The sequence below is a fragment of the Oryctolagus cuniculus genome, chromosome 7 (assembly GCF_964237555.1).
Source record: "Oryctolagus cuniculus chromosome 7, mOryCun1.1, whole genome shotgun sequence".
Classification (NCBI taxonomy): Eukaryota; Metazoa; Chordata; class Mammalia; order Lagomorpha; family Leporidae; genus Oryctolagus; species Oryctolagus cuniculus.
In genome coordinates this window covers 13862290-13877629 of record NC_091438.1, presented here as the reverse complement: position 1 = coordinate 13877629, position 15340 = coordinate 13862290, and the positions used below count along the sequence as shown (strand labels likewise).

At 53.2% G+C, this 15340-nt stretch overlaps 1 protein-coding gene and 1 pseudogene across 6 annotated transcripts in view; one reads left to right on the top strand and one right to left on the bottom strand.

Moving 5' to 3' along the window:
• Positions 1–1550: 1550 nt before the first annotated feature.
• On the top strand, positions 1551–5531 carry LOC100340624 (adenomatous polyposis coli protein 2 pseudogene; annotated as a pseudogene).
• A 6162-nt stretch (positions 5532–11693) lies between these two features.
• LOC127489429 (putative neuroblastoma breakpoint family member 5) overlaps positions 11694–15340 on the bottom strand; it is a 28506-nt gene continuing 24859 nt past the window's right edge. For 5 of the 6 annotated variants that reach the window (XM_070077236.1, XM_070077238.1, XM_070077237.1 and 2 more), the window contains one exon: positions 11695–15013. The gene's annotated coding sequence lies outside the window, so the exon portion shown is untranslated. Of the gene's footprint in view, positions 15014–15340 lie in introns of all 6 variants that reach the window. The other variant, XM_070077241.1, reaches the window with a different exon arrangement.

The window sequence follows — 15340 nt, the reverse complement described above, 5'->3', positions numbered from 1 at the left end:
ATGAATCTGAAATTTTGAGGTATGTGTTTTAAATGTACTTCAGAAATTATTAGGAAAAATCTAGTTTGATTTGAATATTCACTTTTTTGAAAAAAAAAACTCTCTTTTTTTGTGAGTCTACTAATGAGCTTGTTGAGTACTTGTAGTAATGAACATGATCAAGTGCTTCATTGCAATCATCAATTAGTTGAGAGCAAAGAGCTAAGCGGTCCATAAGTCAGAGAGGCACAGAATGAGCAAATACATCTACATCTGAAGACATTAGAGACTCAAAACTAACAATCAAAATGCTCTTGACAGTTGAAGTCTCTATCATCCAGAGGTAGCCCTGTAAATTAACCACATTCTGTCTTCTGCCAAGGAACTTGATGTTGAATGCGGCACCAAAAGACGGCCCAGTAAAATGGTCTGTATTCACATTAGGGTAAAATACATGCATTTCTGAAAGACACAGAATTGGATGACTCAACTACAAAATATTTCTGACTCAAAGCAAATCCAAAGTGTTATCAGTATCATCATCAGTGTGAGCAGTAGCCCCTCATGACCAGTGTCCCCGGAATGATTCTGGATCCCCAGTGTCACCATCCCCGGCATGAGCAGTGAGACCAGTGTCCCAGTATGACCCATGTCACCATGCCCAGTATGAGCAGCCTCTCCGGGGTGACCATCTCTAGCATCCCAGGTCACCAGTATGTCCAGCATCACGAGGAAGGTGAGTCTGCAGAGGGGAGAAGAATTCAGTCAGAATTATTGTTCTAAGTCATCTTTGGACAATGGGGAAAACTGCCCTCCCTGGTGTTCTTTTGAGGCTTTAAGGAAACTGGTGGCTGGATTTGTTTTCTGTTACTGTAACCCAATAGCAAAGACTGGATAATTTATTAAGAAAAGAAATCCATTTCTTGGAGACTAGGAAGCCCAAAGTTGGGGGCTGCATCTGATGGGAGCTTTCTGGTTGGAAAGGAACTCTCTGTAGAGTCCTGCAGTTGTGCAGGGCAGCTCATGTTGAGACAGAGAAAGTGTATGAGCTTTGGTCTCTCCTGCTTTTCTTATAAAGGCACTAATGCAAACCCAGGAACCCCACTCCCATACCTCATCTCATCCTAATGACCTCCCAAAGACCCTCACCTCAAATACCATGTAACATTGAGGACTAATTTTCTTTTTTTCTTTTTCTTTTTTAGACAGGCAGAGTTAGACAGTGAGAGAGAGAAATAGAGAGAAAGGTCTTCCTTCCGTTGGCTCACCCCCCAAATGGCCACTGTTGCCAGCGCACTGCGTCAATCCAAAGCCAGGAGCCAGGTGCTTCCTCCTGGTCTCCCATGGGGTGCAGGGCCCAAGCACTGGGGCCATCCTCCACTGCCCTCCCGGGCAACAGCAGAGAGCTGGACTGGAAGAGGAGCCACTAGGACAGAACTGGTGCCCCAACTGGGACTAGAACTCGGGGTGCCGGTGCCTCGGGCAAAGGATTGGCCTAGTGAGCCGCGGCGCTGGTCTTTTTTTTTTTAATTTAAAATTTATTTGAGAAACATAGACACAACACCCCCCCTCCCACCTGCTGGTCCATGCCCTCAAATGCCCACAACTGCCGCCCAATCCCCAAAGGGCATGGCATGGCCTTCTGCTCTGGCCGCCCAATCCCAGGAGCATGGGGCTGGGCCCTCTGCACTGGCCTCCCTATCCCAGAGGGTGGGGCGGGGCCGTCTGTTTCGGCCACACCCAACCCCGCTCCCACCCTCCACCCATCCAGGCCGGTGCTCCGGGACCACAAAGGCCTGCAGACGCTGCTGCAGCACCTGACCTCCCGCAGCCTGACCATTGTGAGCAACGCGCGGGGCATGCTCTGGAACCTGTGGGCCCGTAGCGCACAGGACCAGGAGCTGCTGTGGGACCTGGGTGCCGTGGGCATGCTGCGCAACCTGGTGCACTCCAGGCACAAGATGATCGCCATGGGCAGTACCACCTCCCTGAGCAACCTGCTGGCCCACCGGCCTGCCAAGCACCAGGCGCCGCCAAGGCCGTATCCCACGGCACCTGCGTGCCCAGCCTCTACGTTGGCAAGCAGGGGCGCTGGAGGCGGAGATCGACGCCTGCCACCTGGTGCAGGCGCTCGGCCTTCTGGAGATGCAGGCCCTGCCCTAGGCCGCCGAGGCCGCCGCCAAGAGGCTGCTGCTGCCGCCCCTGTGGCACCTGGACTGGCTGCCGCGGGACTATGCCTCTGACTCAGGCTGCTTCGACGACAACGCCGCACCATCCCTGTCCGCAGCCACCCCAAGCCCGCCAGCCCGGCCGTGCTGTTCTTCTTCCTGGGCAGCCCCTTCCTGCAGGGCCAGGCGCTGGCCCGCACCCAGCCAGTCCGCCGCGGCCTGGAGCTTGAGAAGGAGGCCGGCGGCGAGGCGGCCGTGGCGGCCAAGGCCAAGGCCAAGCTGGCGCTGGCGGTGGCGTGGATCGACTGTCTGGTGGAGGACATCTCGGGCTTGCACACCTCGTCGACTGACAGCTTCAGCCTCAGCTCCAGGGACCCCCGGCAGGAGGCGCCGAAGGAGGGCCAGGCGCAGTCCTGCTCCTTCTGCCGCGGCCCCGAAGGCGGCTGGCCGGAGGTAGGGGGCCGGGCGCACGCCCTGCTCCGGCTCAAGGCGGCCCACGCCAGCCTGTCCAACCGCAGCTTTAACAGCGGCAGCACCAGCTACTGCCCGCGGGAGCACATGCAGCCCTGCCCGCTGGCCGAGCATCGCGAGGAGCTCCTGGGCGGGCAGCCGCAGCCAGCTTGGCTCGACCTCGACCCGGGGGGCAGCCAGGCCGAGGGGCCCACCCGGGACGCCGCTGGCGCCGACGCCTGCGTGTGCACCATCAAGCTGTCGCCCACCTATCAGCACGTGCCCCCCCCCCCGGCGGCCCCAAGGCAAACCCCCGCCGCGACCTGGAAGCAGGCCTGGCTGCCAGCGGAGGGCCTGAGCCAGGTGCCCGAGAAGCTGTGGGCTGGCCGGCTGCCCCCAGAGGCTGGTAGCATAGGAGGGGCCCCTCTCACTGTCCCGCTGCAGCTTGCTGTCTTCGCTGTCCTCCGCCGGACGCCCGGGCCCCTGCGAGGCCAGAGACCTGGACAGCGACTCCTCCCTGGAGGGCCTGGAGGAGGCCGGCCCCGAAGAGGCGGAGCTGGGCGGGGCGTGGCACGGGCCCTCCTCCCTGCCCATGGCCATCCCAGCGCCCCAGCGGGGCCGTGGCCAAGGCCTGGGCATGGAGGATGCCACGCCATCCAGCTCTTCCGAGAATTGTGTGCAGGAGATACCGCTGGTCCTGAGCCGCTGCAGCTCCGTGAGCTCCCTGGGCAGCTTCCAGAGCCTGTCCATCGCCAGCTCCATCGCCAGTGACCCCTGTAGCAGGCTGGGCAGCGGCATGGTGAGCCCCAGCGAGCTGCCCGACAGACCATGCCGCCCAGAGGGCTTCACGGTGGAGAAGCTGGACGAGAAATTCTGCGCCTCCAGCCTCAGCGTGCTCGCCCTGCAGGAGCACTCCTAGCAGCAGGACATGGAGCTGAGGCTGCTGCCGCCCGCCTGCCCCGACCACGGCACTGGCTGGGATGGAGGTGGCGCCTGGTGCCGCTGGGGAGAAGTCTCCGGATGCCAGGAGGGGCCGGCGCTCGCGGGCTCCCGCAACCACATGGCTGCGGACCAGCAGCTGGAGCTGCTGCACGAGTGCCTAGGGGCCGCAGTGCCCGTGTGACTCCGCAAAGTGGCCTCGGCGCTGGTGCCCGGCCGCCGGGCGCTGCCCGTCCCTGTCTACAAGCTGGTGCCCGGGAGGATGACTCGTGAACCAATTCGGCGGAAGGCATGCTGGTCAGCTTCTCCAGCGCCGCGTCCCTCAGCCACAAGACCCTGCAAGGGCCACCCAGGGAGCAGCCCTGAGGCTGGCTGGACAGGCAGGAGCCCCCCGGCCTTGCAGCCCCCTCTAGCCAGGTCTCGGGGCACTGGCTCAAGGCCGGGGGCACCAGCTGGAGCCCAGAGCAGGCCCGGGGCACAGGCAGGAGCCGGGCCGGTCTGGAGCTGCCCCGGTCCGGCTCCCAAGTGCCCATTTGGACTGGGCTTAGGATGAAGGGGGGGTAGTCCCTGTGCCTCAGGATGCCCACTGAGGAGGCCGGGTACTGCTTCTAGGACTCTGATGAGGCGCCCTCCTCGGCCGGGCTGCCCCCGTGGCGACCATCTGCCATCCCGCGGGCTCTGAAGCAGGGCGGGAAGGAGGCCCCGGCCCCAGCCAAGGCGGCTGCTCAGGTCCAGCTGCACCCCTGGGCCCAGCCCCAGGTGATCTCCGACAAGACCCCACCTTGCTACTCCCTGAGCTTCTTGGCCAGCTCGCTCAGCAAGCCAGAGCCATATGAGCGGCCGGCCAGCCACCTGGGAGGCCGGGAGCCCATGGTCCCCCAGGCCCTGCACCGGGCAGGTGGACATGACAGCTCCCCCAGCCTGCACTCTGAGGAGGCACTCCTGCACCACTGCATAGGCTCAGCCGTGCCCAGGCGCCGGTCTCCGGCCTCTGGCCCTCATTGCAAGGCATGGGCTGCCGGGCAGGACTAGTGGCTGGCAGAGGCGCCCCGGGACTGTAACCAGGAGGCGGCCAGCTCAGACCGGGCCACTGACCTGGAAAGCATGGAGTGGCCCGCCATCCAGGAGGGCACCAACTCCATGGTCACGTGGCTGCACCAGGCTGCCGCAGCGGCCCCCTGCGAGGCCTCCTCCCAGTCTGACTCCCTCCTGTCCCTGGGGCCTGCTCTGGAGGACTAATTTTCAACATGAGTTTGGACACACACACACACACACACAGACAATAGCAATAGCTTTGTTTCCTTATTGTCAAATAACTAAGCCAAATATTGTGGCTTGATTTCTATAAATGAATCCCCTGAAATGTATATTTAGATATGTATTAATAAAATCAGAAAAGTAATGCTGATTCCATTGGGGGTGACAATGAGGTATACAAAGAGAGATTTTTCACTAATTTTTAAAAAATTTTATATTTCCTTTTTTTAAAGATTAAGATTTTATTTATTTATTTATTTGAGAGGTAGAGTTACAGACAGTGAGAGGGAGAGAGAGAAAGAAAGGTCTTCCTTCTGTTGGTTCACTCCCCAAATGGCCACAATGCAGGAGCTGCACTGATCTGAAGCCAGGAACAAGGAACTTCTTCCCAGTCTCCCAAGTGGGCACAGGGGCCCAAGGACTTGGACCATCTTCTGCTTTCCCAGGCCACAGCAGAGAGCTGGATTGGAAGAAAAGCAGCCAGGACTCAAACAGGCACACATATGGCATGCCGGCATCACAGGTGGAGGATTAATTTACTGTGCCATGGCCCTGGCTCCAGATTTTTCATTTAATTTGTATGTTTTTAAGGATTGCTGTGTGATAGAGTATTTGTTTCAGTATTTGTGGTATCAATTGTAATGATACGATTTTGATGATTTGATATTTTGCTGTTTTTCAGATAATCAACAGTAAGGCTGTCATACTTTTTTTTCAGGGATAATAAATCTATTTTAATAACGTTACTTTTGACAGCGGTTTTTGTCCATGAATGTAAAGATAACTCTCGACACCCCCCACCCCCGCTCTCTTACAAACTGGGGGTTGGGCTGCCCTTGCCAGGAAGTGAGAAAGCTGCAACATGGACAGTCTGTGCCTCCCACTTGGAGAAGGGGACTCCACAACGTGTTGGGAAAAAAGACCTACGCGTTCAAATTCCTGGTTGTACACCTACCTGTACATTGGTGTCAATTGAATGGCTCAAATTAGACAAATATAGATTCCATATATACAAATATTCTATTATGTATAGGTATAGTATATCTATTGTAAAAGGAAAAAATTTTAAACTTTTGACTGTGCATGCACGGCCCAAATCTGGTTCTCACTCCTTAATCCCAAAGTGTGAACAGGTCCCCCTCTAACCCGCTGTGCCAACTTCACCCTGACCCTGCCCTTCTGTGCACACCCTGTCCCCCCCACGCTGCAGCTCCTGGGCTCCTCTCCTTAGTGTGACTGCGCCAGCTCCAGAGCCTCTGAGCCCAAGACAGAGCGGGATGACCTGCAGCCACCTTAACCTCACTTCCTTAACTGCACTTTAACCCTCAGAGACTTCTGCAGGCAACAAAGTTATACACTACAAGCCCCCATGCAGGAGGCAAGGCCTCCCCTCTCTAAGAGAAAAGACAGCAGGATTCTAGCTCCTGGAGTCTGCTAAGTTTCAAGTCAGTTTCTCTGCACAGCACCGGAAACGCCGTGGTCTGGGCCTGTGCTGTGTCCCGGTGAGCTAAGCCTCCACCTGCAGAGCCGGCTTCCCCCATGGGCGCTGGTTCCTGTCCCGGCTGCCCCTCTTCCCTTCTGGCTCTCTCCTAATGGGCTGGGGAAGCCATGCAAGATGGCCTGAGGGCTTGGGGCCTGCTCCTGCCTGGGAGACCCCTTGTAGTGGCCATCTGGAAAGCGAACCAGAGCATGGAAGACCTTTCTCCCTGCCTCTCCCCTCTCTGTAATTCTCTCTCTCCAATGAATAAACACCACAGTAAGAATGAAAGGCCTGGAGTTACAAACACCAGGAGGCTGTGGTCCCGGAGAGCGCCCCCTGCCGCCCGGGCTCCGCAGCCCCGCGGCCTCCTCCAGGGGGCCGGCCCTTCCCGCCCTCCCGGGAGCTGTGGGCGCGGCTCCCGCATCCTCCTCCCGAGGAGCTGCGTCCTGAGCCTGGGGCCGGCGCCCGTCCTCCTGGAACCCTGTCCCTCGGCGCGGGGTCCGCCCCGCGTCCGCGGTTCCCTGTCTTCTCCTCTGACTCCGGTTCCGGAAGGCGGCCCTCAAGTGACCCCGCACCACTGTCCCCGCTCCGGAGCCCTGGCGCGGGGTCCTCCATTGTCCACAGCTCTGTTTTCTGAAGCGGGTCCGCATCCGGGTTCCCCAGGGGGGCGGCAGCCCCCAGGGCCCTCGGCGGCCTGCAGGCCGGGCTGGGGGTCGTGATGGCGCCCTCGGGGCAAGGGGCCTGGGCTTCACAAGGGGCTGAGGGCAACGGGTGGGTGGGCGGGGCTAGCCGAGGGCGGGAAAGCACCGGGCCGCGCGGCGGTGGGCGTGGCCTGTGGGAGCCCAAGGTCTGGTGCGGGCTTGTCCCGCGTGTCCGTGTCCCCGCCCTTCCCAGCTGTGTGGGAGCTGGCGGAGGAGCGGGTGCGTGGCGCTGTGGCCTGGGGGGTTTCCCCTCTGTGGATTTAATGATCGCTCTGCCACCTCGAGCTCCGGCTTCCGTTCTCTCTAGGGGTCCCGACCCTTCCTCCCTTGCCCGTGGACCACTCTTCCCGGGGTCTCTCTGGCCCGGATCCTGAGGGAGCAGCAGAGTCCGGAGGAGAAACCAGCGCTGCCCTGGGGGAGCTCTTTGTGTCCCCTCTGCCCTGGCCCCTCGCTGAGCTGCTGTTGCTGTCAGGCTGTGGTGCCCGGAACTCCAGCGTGTGTGTGTGCGCATGTGCGTCCACGCACTTTCCTCACGGAAATGTATTGATTAAGAAGTGATTAGTCCCTGACCCCAATCACCAGTGCCATAAACCACAGCATGGGTCCCGTTATTTCCCTGTTACATGCGTTGATTGGGGAGTTGGGATCACACGTGGGGACTTAACCCACTGCACTGCCCTGTGTTCCGGCTCGGTCATCAATGTTGTTAAAGACGCAGGTACAGAGCACAGTGCAGAGGCAGGGTGGAGCCACGAATGAGGAACCTGCTGGAGGCTGTATTTAAAAGACTGCTGTGGCCAGCGCAGCAGCTCGATAGGTTAATCCTCCACTTGCAGCGCCGACACCCCGGGTTCTAGGCCAGGTCAGTGCTTGGGCCCTGCACCAGCAAGGGAGACCAGGAGAAGCACCTGGATCCTTGCTTCGGATCAGCGCGGTGCATCGGCCTTAGCGGGAATTTGGGGGGTGAACCAACGGAGGGAAGACCTTTCTCTCTCTCTCACTGTCCACTCTGCCTGTCAAAAAATAATAATAATAAATAAAATTTTTAAAAAAAGAATAAAAATTCTCTAAAAAACAAAAAGCCTGCTGCCTGTTGTCAGGGCAATTCCTGGGGACCCGATGTGCAGAGTGCAGACGTCCCTGTGAGGTCCAGGGTGCAAACCCGCCCTTTGGGAGCCACCTCTGCCCGCTCATCTCAGCTGCTGCTGTCCGGAGAGCCCTCTCAGAAGTTGGAGGAGTGACCCCCAAGTGCCCCACAGGGAAGCTCAGCTTCCCAGAGATTCATGGAGGTTGCTAGGGCTGGGTGCTTTGAAAATGCAACATAGTGTGCTTTTCCTGTTGTTTTCCTGTGGCCTCCAGGACTGGGTTAGACCTGGGGCCCGGAGAAGGATGGGGGAGGGGAAACCCAGCTGACAGCAGGCATGGAGTCCCTGTGTCTCTGTGGCTGTCCTGGAGTGCAGAGGGGGAGGGAGGGGCATGCTCATCAGGAGAATCCTGGAGGCCCAGGAAGAGCCCTCAGCACACAGCTGCCTCAGAGAGAACCGCTGGCCTCTTCCTTCTCTTTCTTGCTAGGCAGGGAACAGAATTGGATTCTGGCTGAGCTTGTCTGAAATCCACTGTGTGAAGGTGACAGGCATTGTCCAGAGGATCTTCAGGGACCCAGTGCACCAGGCACTGGAGACAGGAAGAAGGCACGAGTGCACTCAGACAGACCAGCAGGCACTGCAGCCCCCAATTGGAGGACACCTGAGCCCACCCTGAGTGACAGACCCTGGGCTGCACAGGTGACACCACTGGTCCTAGGAACTAGACACTGCCCGTGGACAGGGTTCTGCTGTCCCTGGACACTGTGAGGATCTTGAGATGGGCTGTAATTATGTTACAGGAGCCAGCATGAATTTTCCCAGTGCCTGCTCCTTGGGTCTCTCCTTTCACATCAAGAGCTGGTGTCACTGTGTCAGAATGGCCAGTCCATGGAGATCTTCCTACATGGTGGAGCCAGGGAAACTGAGAAAGCAGGTGTGGGGCCCTCAGTGTTCAGAACGTAGGACATTCATCACACATGGGAAGGGGTTTGGCAACAGCATGTCCTTGGTTGGACAAAACAGCCTGAGGTGGCCAACTCTGCAGGAGGCCTTCTGCAGACAAGTAGAAATACAACCCCAAAGGTGCCCACACATGTCTATGACCACCCCGTCCCCAGGATATCAAGTACTTGGGTTCCTGCCACCCACACAGGGAGACCTGGATCGAATTCCCTGCTCCTGACTTTGGCCCCAGTCCAGCCAGGCAGTTGCACACATTCGAGGACTGAAACAGAGGGTGGCAGTACTCTCTGTGTCTCTCCCTCTCAAACAACTAGTTTCTGTGATGGAGCAGTGGTTTACTAGCCCAAGCATTCGCCTGGAATGCCGGCATCCTATATGGACACCTGTTCGAGTCCTGGTTGCTCCTCCTCTGATCCAGCTCTCTGCTATGGTCTGGGAAGGCAGTAGAAGATGGTCCAAGTCCTTGGGCTCTTGCACTCATGTGGGAGACACAGAAAAAACTACTGGTTTATGGCCTCAGATTGGCCCAGCTCTGGCCATGGTTCCCAATTGGGAAGTGAACCAGTGATTGGAAGGCCTTCTCTCTGTCTCTGCCTCTCCATGATAATTCTCTTTGGTTCAAACTCTGCCATCTGGGCCCAGGAGGGTGGCAGCATTATCCCAAACATTTCCAGAGCCTCTACTCCTGGTCCGTGCAGTGTCCCATGGCTTCTGTCTTGCCTGTCAGCCTGGGTAACAGATGCAGGAGCCCTGATTATCTTGGAATCCCCTTCAGGGTCACCTTCATTCTTCTTGACAAAAACTGCATGTTGTCAACTGATGCCCTGCATTACTCCGTCCTCTCCATCCAGGAAGGCCGTCAGCCCACTTTCATTTCAAAACCATTCTGCTCACCCTTGGTGAAACCTGCAGATTCTGTCCATGTCATACAAGCATCTTTTTCAAGGCACAGTCTAGCCACACCCTGGTGTTCTCTTCCAGAACACATTTCATTTGTTGTAATATGGATAGACTCAACTTTCCAAATCTTCAAATTCTAGTTTCTTTTTGTTCAGAATTCCCAGAAATTAAATTCTCTTTTTGGACGTTACTATAAAGAGTCAGATGGCCATTGGCCAGTGCTGTGACATAGAAGCCTAAGTCCACACCTGCAGTGTCAGCATCAGGTATGGGCACCAGTTCAAGTCCAAGCTGCTCCACTTCTTATCCAACTCCATGCTAAGGTGCCTGGAAATTAAGCGGCAGTTGGACCACTTGCTTGGACCCCACACACATCTGGAAGGAGCTCCTGGCTCCTGGCTCCTGGCTCCTGGCTTTGGCCTGACCCTGCCCTAGCTATTGGGGATTGACCCAGCAGCTGACAATCTCTCTCCCAGTATGTCTGTATCTCTCCCTTTCAAATAAATTCTTTTGAAACACTGCCAGAAGGCAAGCCCCTGAATCAGCACTTTGCTGAGAATTCACCTCCATTTAATGTCCAGTTTCATTCCTGGCAAGTTATACCTTCTAGAAAAATGCCAGAAACCAAGTTCCCTGCCTCTTACAAACAACGTTCACCTTGTTCCTGGTCTTCAATCACATCCATTCCTCATTTCCACTGCAGACCTCACCAAAATCCCCATTCCCATCCATAGCTCAGTGTGCATCTGAAAACGCCTCCAGTGGGGACCTGTTCCCCAGGGGCAAAGCTGCTTCCGTCCTTGCAGGATTCATTAGACCTGCACCTCAAGTCTCAGGATGATAATCTGTGTCTGGTGAGACCCTGCAAGGACTTATGGAATATGGACAGTTGTCCATGAAGCTCTGTGTCAGATGGGGTCTGGGATCACTTGCAGGCACTAAAGTCACCATTGCTAAAGTCCTGTACATAAATGGGTAGCATTTGCATTGGACCAAATATTCTCCCATATGTTTTCAGTTGTCCCTAGATATCTTATAATACCTAAAGACACTACGACATAAATGGTATACTGTGTGTAGAAGAATTCAAGGGGAAAAAGATGGTATATGGACAGTACAGATGCATTCTTTTTCAATGTTCAAAATCACTGCGAATGGAACCTGCACTTGTGGTCCCCTGGATCCCAAGGGCATCATGGGATAAGGCACTGTGTCATGTGGTCATGTAGGCTAGGAAGTCCCAAGACCTGCTGGCAGATGGCTGGCCTTCCAGGAGAGACACTTTGATTCTGGCCTGGAGTCCCAAGTGCAGGAATGGAAACATTCAAGGCAGCCAAGAGGTTTTTCCTGAATTTGCAGGCATTTGGGGAGTGAACCAGTAGATGGAAGGTATTTCTCTCTCTCCACCCCAGCACTACCACCTCCCTCTCCCTTTTCTCCCACTGTTCATCCTCTGCCTCTTCACTGTAATGCTGCTTTTCAATAAACTTTTTTTTAAAGAAGGCAGGTGCTGACATCGTGGGACCATGGGTAAAGCCATCAATATGACAGCGGCTTCCATGTCAGAGTGCCTGGTTCAAGACCCAGCTGCTTCTAAGCCATATTTCCTGTAGTAATGGGAGGAAGCAGATGGCTCAAGTTGTTGGATTCCTTATTTCAGCCTGGTTTAGTCGTGGCTGCCGCAGGCATTTGAGACATGAATCAGATGGAACATCTCTGTGTGTGTGTTTCATTCTATGTAGCTCTCCCTCTCTCTTATGTTTGCCTTGCAGATAAATAAATCAGTCTCTCTAAATATTGGAAAACCTGGTTCTGGCACTGTGGTAGGGTGGGCTTTGCCTCCACCTACAGTGCCTGCTTCCCATGTGGACTCTGGTTCAAGACCCGACTGTTCCTCTTCTGATCCGGCTCTCTGCTATAGCTTGAGAAAAGCAGTCTACTTCATATATAAATAGAGAGAGAGAGAGAGAGAGAGAGAGAGAGAGAGAGAGATACAAGGGTAAAAAATTGACACACCCAATATGAGATGTAATGTATTATAACACTGAACTTAAAAAATCCAATGATAGAGAAAAAAAATCCAATGGTATGGGCTAACAGGATATTTGCAATAACATTCCATGTTGGGGTGAGAATGCTTTTGAACTACAGAATGCCAGGATCCAGTCTTCAGGAAGAATTCTATTAGAAATCTAGTATTAGACTTGAATATAATAACTGACACAGGCATGAATGGTTAACGCATGGTAAAATTGTTAAAGGAAGGCCATTTTCAAACTGGAGATTTATACATCTTCCAAGCAGCACTCTCCAAAGTTTTTATTTCAACTCTGAAATTTTATTATCCAAAGTGTATGATTTTTACAGAACAAAAGTAAAAGCAGGTATCAAAATCAGCAAAGAGTTTGCAAAATTTCTGCAGAGATTTTCACCTAAGTTAGGGCTGGTGAAAGTGGTATCCAAGGTAAAACCTAGATGACTGCTGATTTGTCTCTTGGCATAAATTACCAGGCGGTTTGTTCTGGAGGTACTGAATAACTTGTCATCATCAGTGGTCAGTTGTTGAGAACCAACTCGAGTTGTCAAACAAATCCAAAAAAATTTTTACATTTTTTTTTTGTTGCATTGTGGCATTTTACTGAAGTGGCATTTATTTTTTTCTTCTTGGTAATTTCTTTTTGTTTTGAAATTTTTTCATTTCTTTGTACCATTTTCTTATTTAGAAAGATAATTGAATTGGCATTGTACGTTGTTTCCTTAGTATTGCTATTTTTGTTTTAAGTTTGAAATTTTTGCAAAGTTGTTAAATTTTAATTATTTGGCATTTTCTCCATTAAATGAAACAGTGAATAGGAATGACATTTTACACTTGTCTGAATAATTGCTTTTCTCTTTTGTCATTTGTAAAGTATAATCATTTTTAAATTTAAAATTTTTTTAACATTTTTGTATTTACAAAAACACTGAACTTAAATGGAATTTTACTTTTTTTGCTGAGTTTAAATTTTTGAAAAAATTTTAAATTATATATATTTCTAACTTTTTCCTATTTAAAAAGTTACTAAAATGAAGTGGCATTTTAATTTTCCTATTACTATCTTCCTATTTTTTGTTTTTTATTCTTTTAAAGTTTTTAAAATTTTTAATTTTAATTTTTTCAGTATTTTCCTTTCAAAAACACTTAAATGACATTTTTTCTAATTTTTTCTTTTTAAAATTTTTAACAATTTTAAAATTTTTTTTAATCTTTCCTTTTAAAAAAACAAGCAAGCAGTACCATTTTTCTTTTCTATTTTTACTTAAATTTTTTTTTTCTTTTCAAATTTTCAAAATTTTTTTGGAATTTTTCTTTTTATAAACACTTAACTAAAACAGGGAATATGTATTGGGACCTGAATCAAAATTTTTGAGATTCCAGTTACACTCCTGGACACTGGAAACACTTCTGGGCCTGGACAGCGATATCTTAATGAGAAGTTGTAGATTTTAGGAGCCCAAGATGTGCTGACAGGGTGTCTAAGGCAGCTGTTACACTGAGAGGAGGCACACTCAGGTGGAAACATAATTCCCTCCCTAGGATCCCAATTTTCATGAAAGGAAAACAATTGTGTCATCACAGGTATGACAGACAGTGGAAGTAAGAATGGTAGCTGTGAAAAACAGGTCCACCACAGGGCAGTGGTGCCATTGGCTCGGATTATTCTTTCACCAGGAGCACGTACTAAGCAGCGGGCATCCAGAATCTGCGAGGACTCGATTTTCCATGTCGGGCTGGGGGCAGGCATATGGCCCCTTCTCGTCCTGCAGCTGCCTCAGGCCAGCAGGAACACGGCCTTGCTGTTTGCTGGGGCTCTGGATGCCTTGGCCCACGTCCTGCATCAGGAGCCCCCAGTTCTCCTGCAACACTGAGTGGAGTTGGCAGGACCAGCAGCTGTAGGAGATGAGCGTCCTCGTGATGAGGTCCTGCCCGCATCTGCGCTGCCTGACTCTGGACGTGGAGAGAGGAGTGTTCAGAGAGGTGTCTGGTTCCTTGATGCAGGCTCAGACCACCTTGCCCACCTGGGCCCTCCCGGCCACACTGCTGCATTCATCACCATGAACTTGCTGTTATCATGCCCATGGAAGGGTGCCTCTTGTGTTGATGACCGGACCTCTGCCAGGGCCGCTGCTCACTCCCTTTTTGCTCAGGCTCTGAGGGGTCACCCTCTCCACAGTTGTTAGGATACAGAGGAAGGAGCGCATCTTTAGGATGTACAGATCAACAGACAGCTTTCACCAACTGACCGATGCCAGGGTCAGGGGACCTGATGGGCACACAAGATGTTCTCTGCCTCCTGCGGGGATGTGGGAGGGAGTACACAGCATCCCTGCATCGGGTGCTTGGCCAAAGAGTGAGGCTGAGTGTAAAATTGAGGAAAGCATCAGAGGTCCTCAGGATGCAGACCCCGAGCCAGACACCTGGCCTGCGCCTTCACACAGTCAGCGTTCCCATCATGGAAGACAGCAGAAGGGGGAGATGGTTGGGGTTCAAAAGGAGGAAAGAGACTCTTCTTGTCCTTTTGAGCCCCAAAGTCTCCTCCTGCTGCAGTCCTCTATGCGGAACGCTGGCTGTGTGAAGGAGAGGGCCAGCTGTCTGGGTCAGGGTCCACATCCTGCAGAATCGATCCTCTCCTCTGCTCACATGTAGCCTTGTGTGCAGGGCGCTGTGTCTCTGACACTGCCCACACCGAGCTCGCCCCATCCAAAGGCAGTGTGTGCCCAGGGTCCTATGCTGTTTGCTTCCAGCTCCTCCTGACCTCAGATCTCAACAGGAGGCAGTTGGAGAGGAGCCAGGTGGTGTTCTCTCCAGAGCAGCTGTGGAGTCAGGCCTGGGTCTCCTTTGGTGTTTACTCAGATTGGAGTTGAAGACTGTGCCAGCTCTCAGGGAAGCAGCCTAGTGGATAAAAATAGCCGAGGGCAGTTCATGGTGTTGAAATTGCGTTCTTGGTGTTCTGGTTGCTGTTGAAGCGGAGCTCCTGTGTTAGATGTTTTGAAGAGGTGGGGATGTTACAATCAGCAATACTGTTCTGTACTTCCAACTGTACTTGGGATCTGAAAGAGGGAGAGAAGAAAAATCAAAGGAGAGCAGGGTCAGGTCCAGGTAAGAGCTGAGCCTGCATCTGGGCCACCGTGGGGCAGAGGCCAGGCAAACTCAATTCTAGTGGGGAGACTGGCTGAAGGGGAGCCCTGGGCTGCTGAGAGGGAAGTGGCAGCCAAATGAGCAGAGTCCTGCCCTGAACTCCAGCCCAGCTCTGCAGTGCTGGGGAACCAGGGCCCTTGGCCTTTCCTAACCAGGAGAGGGTGATGTCACCCCACTTCTTCCTGCTCTCTGGTGCATTAGAAATGGACTAGTTTTCTGCAGTAAGCAAAGAGAGCCGG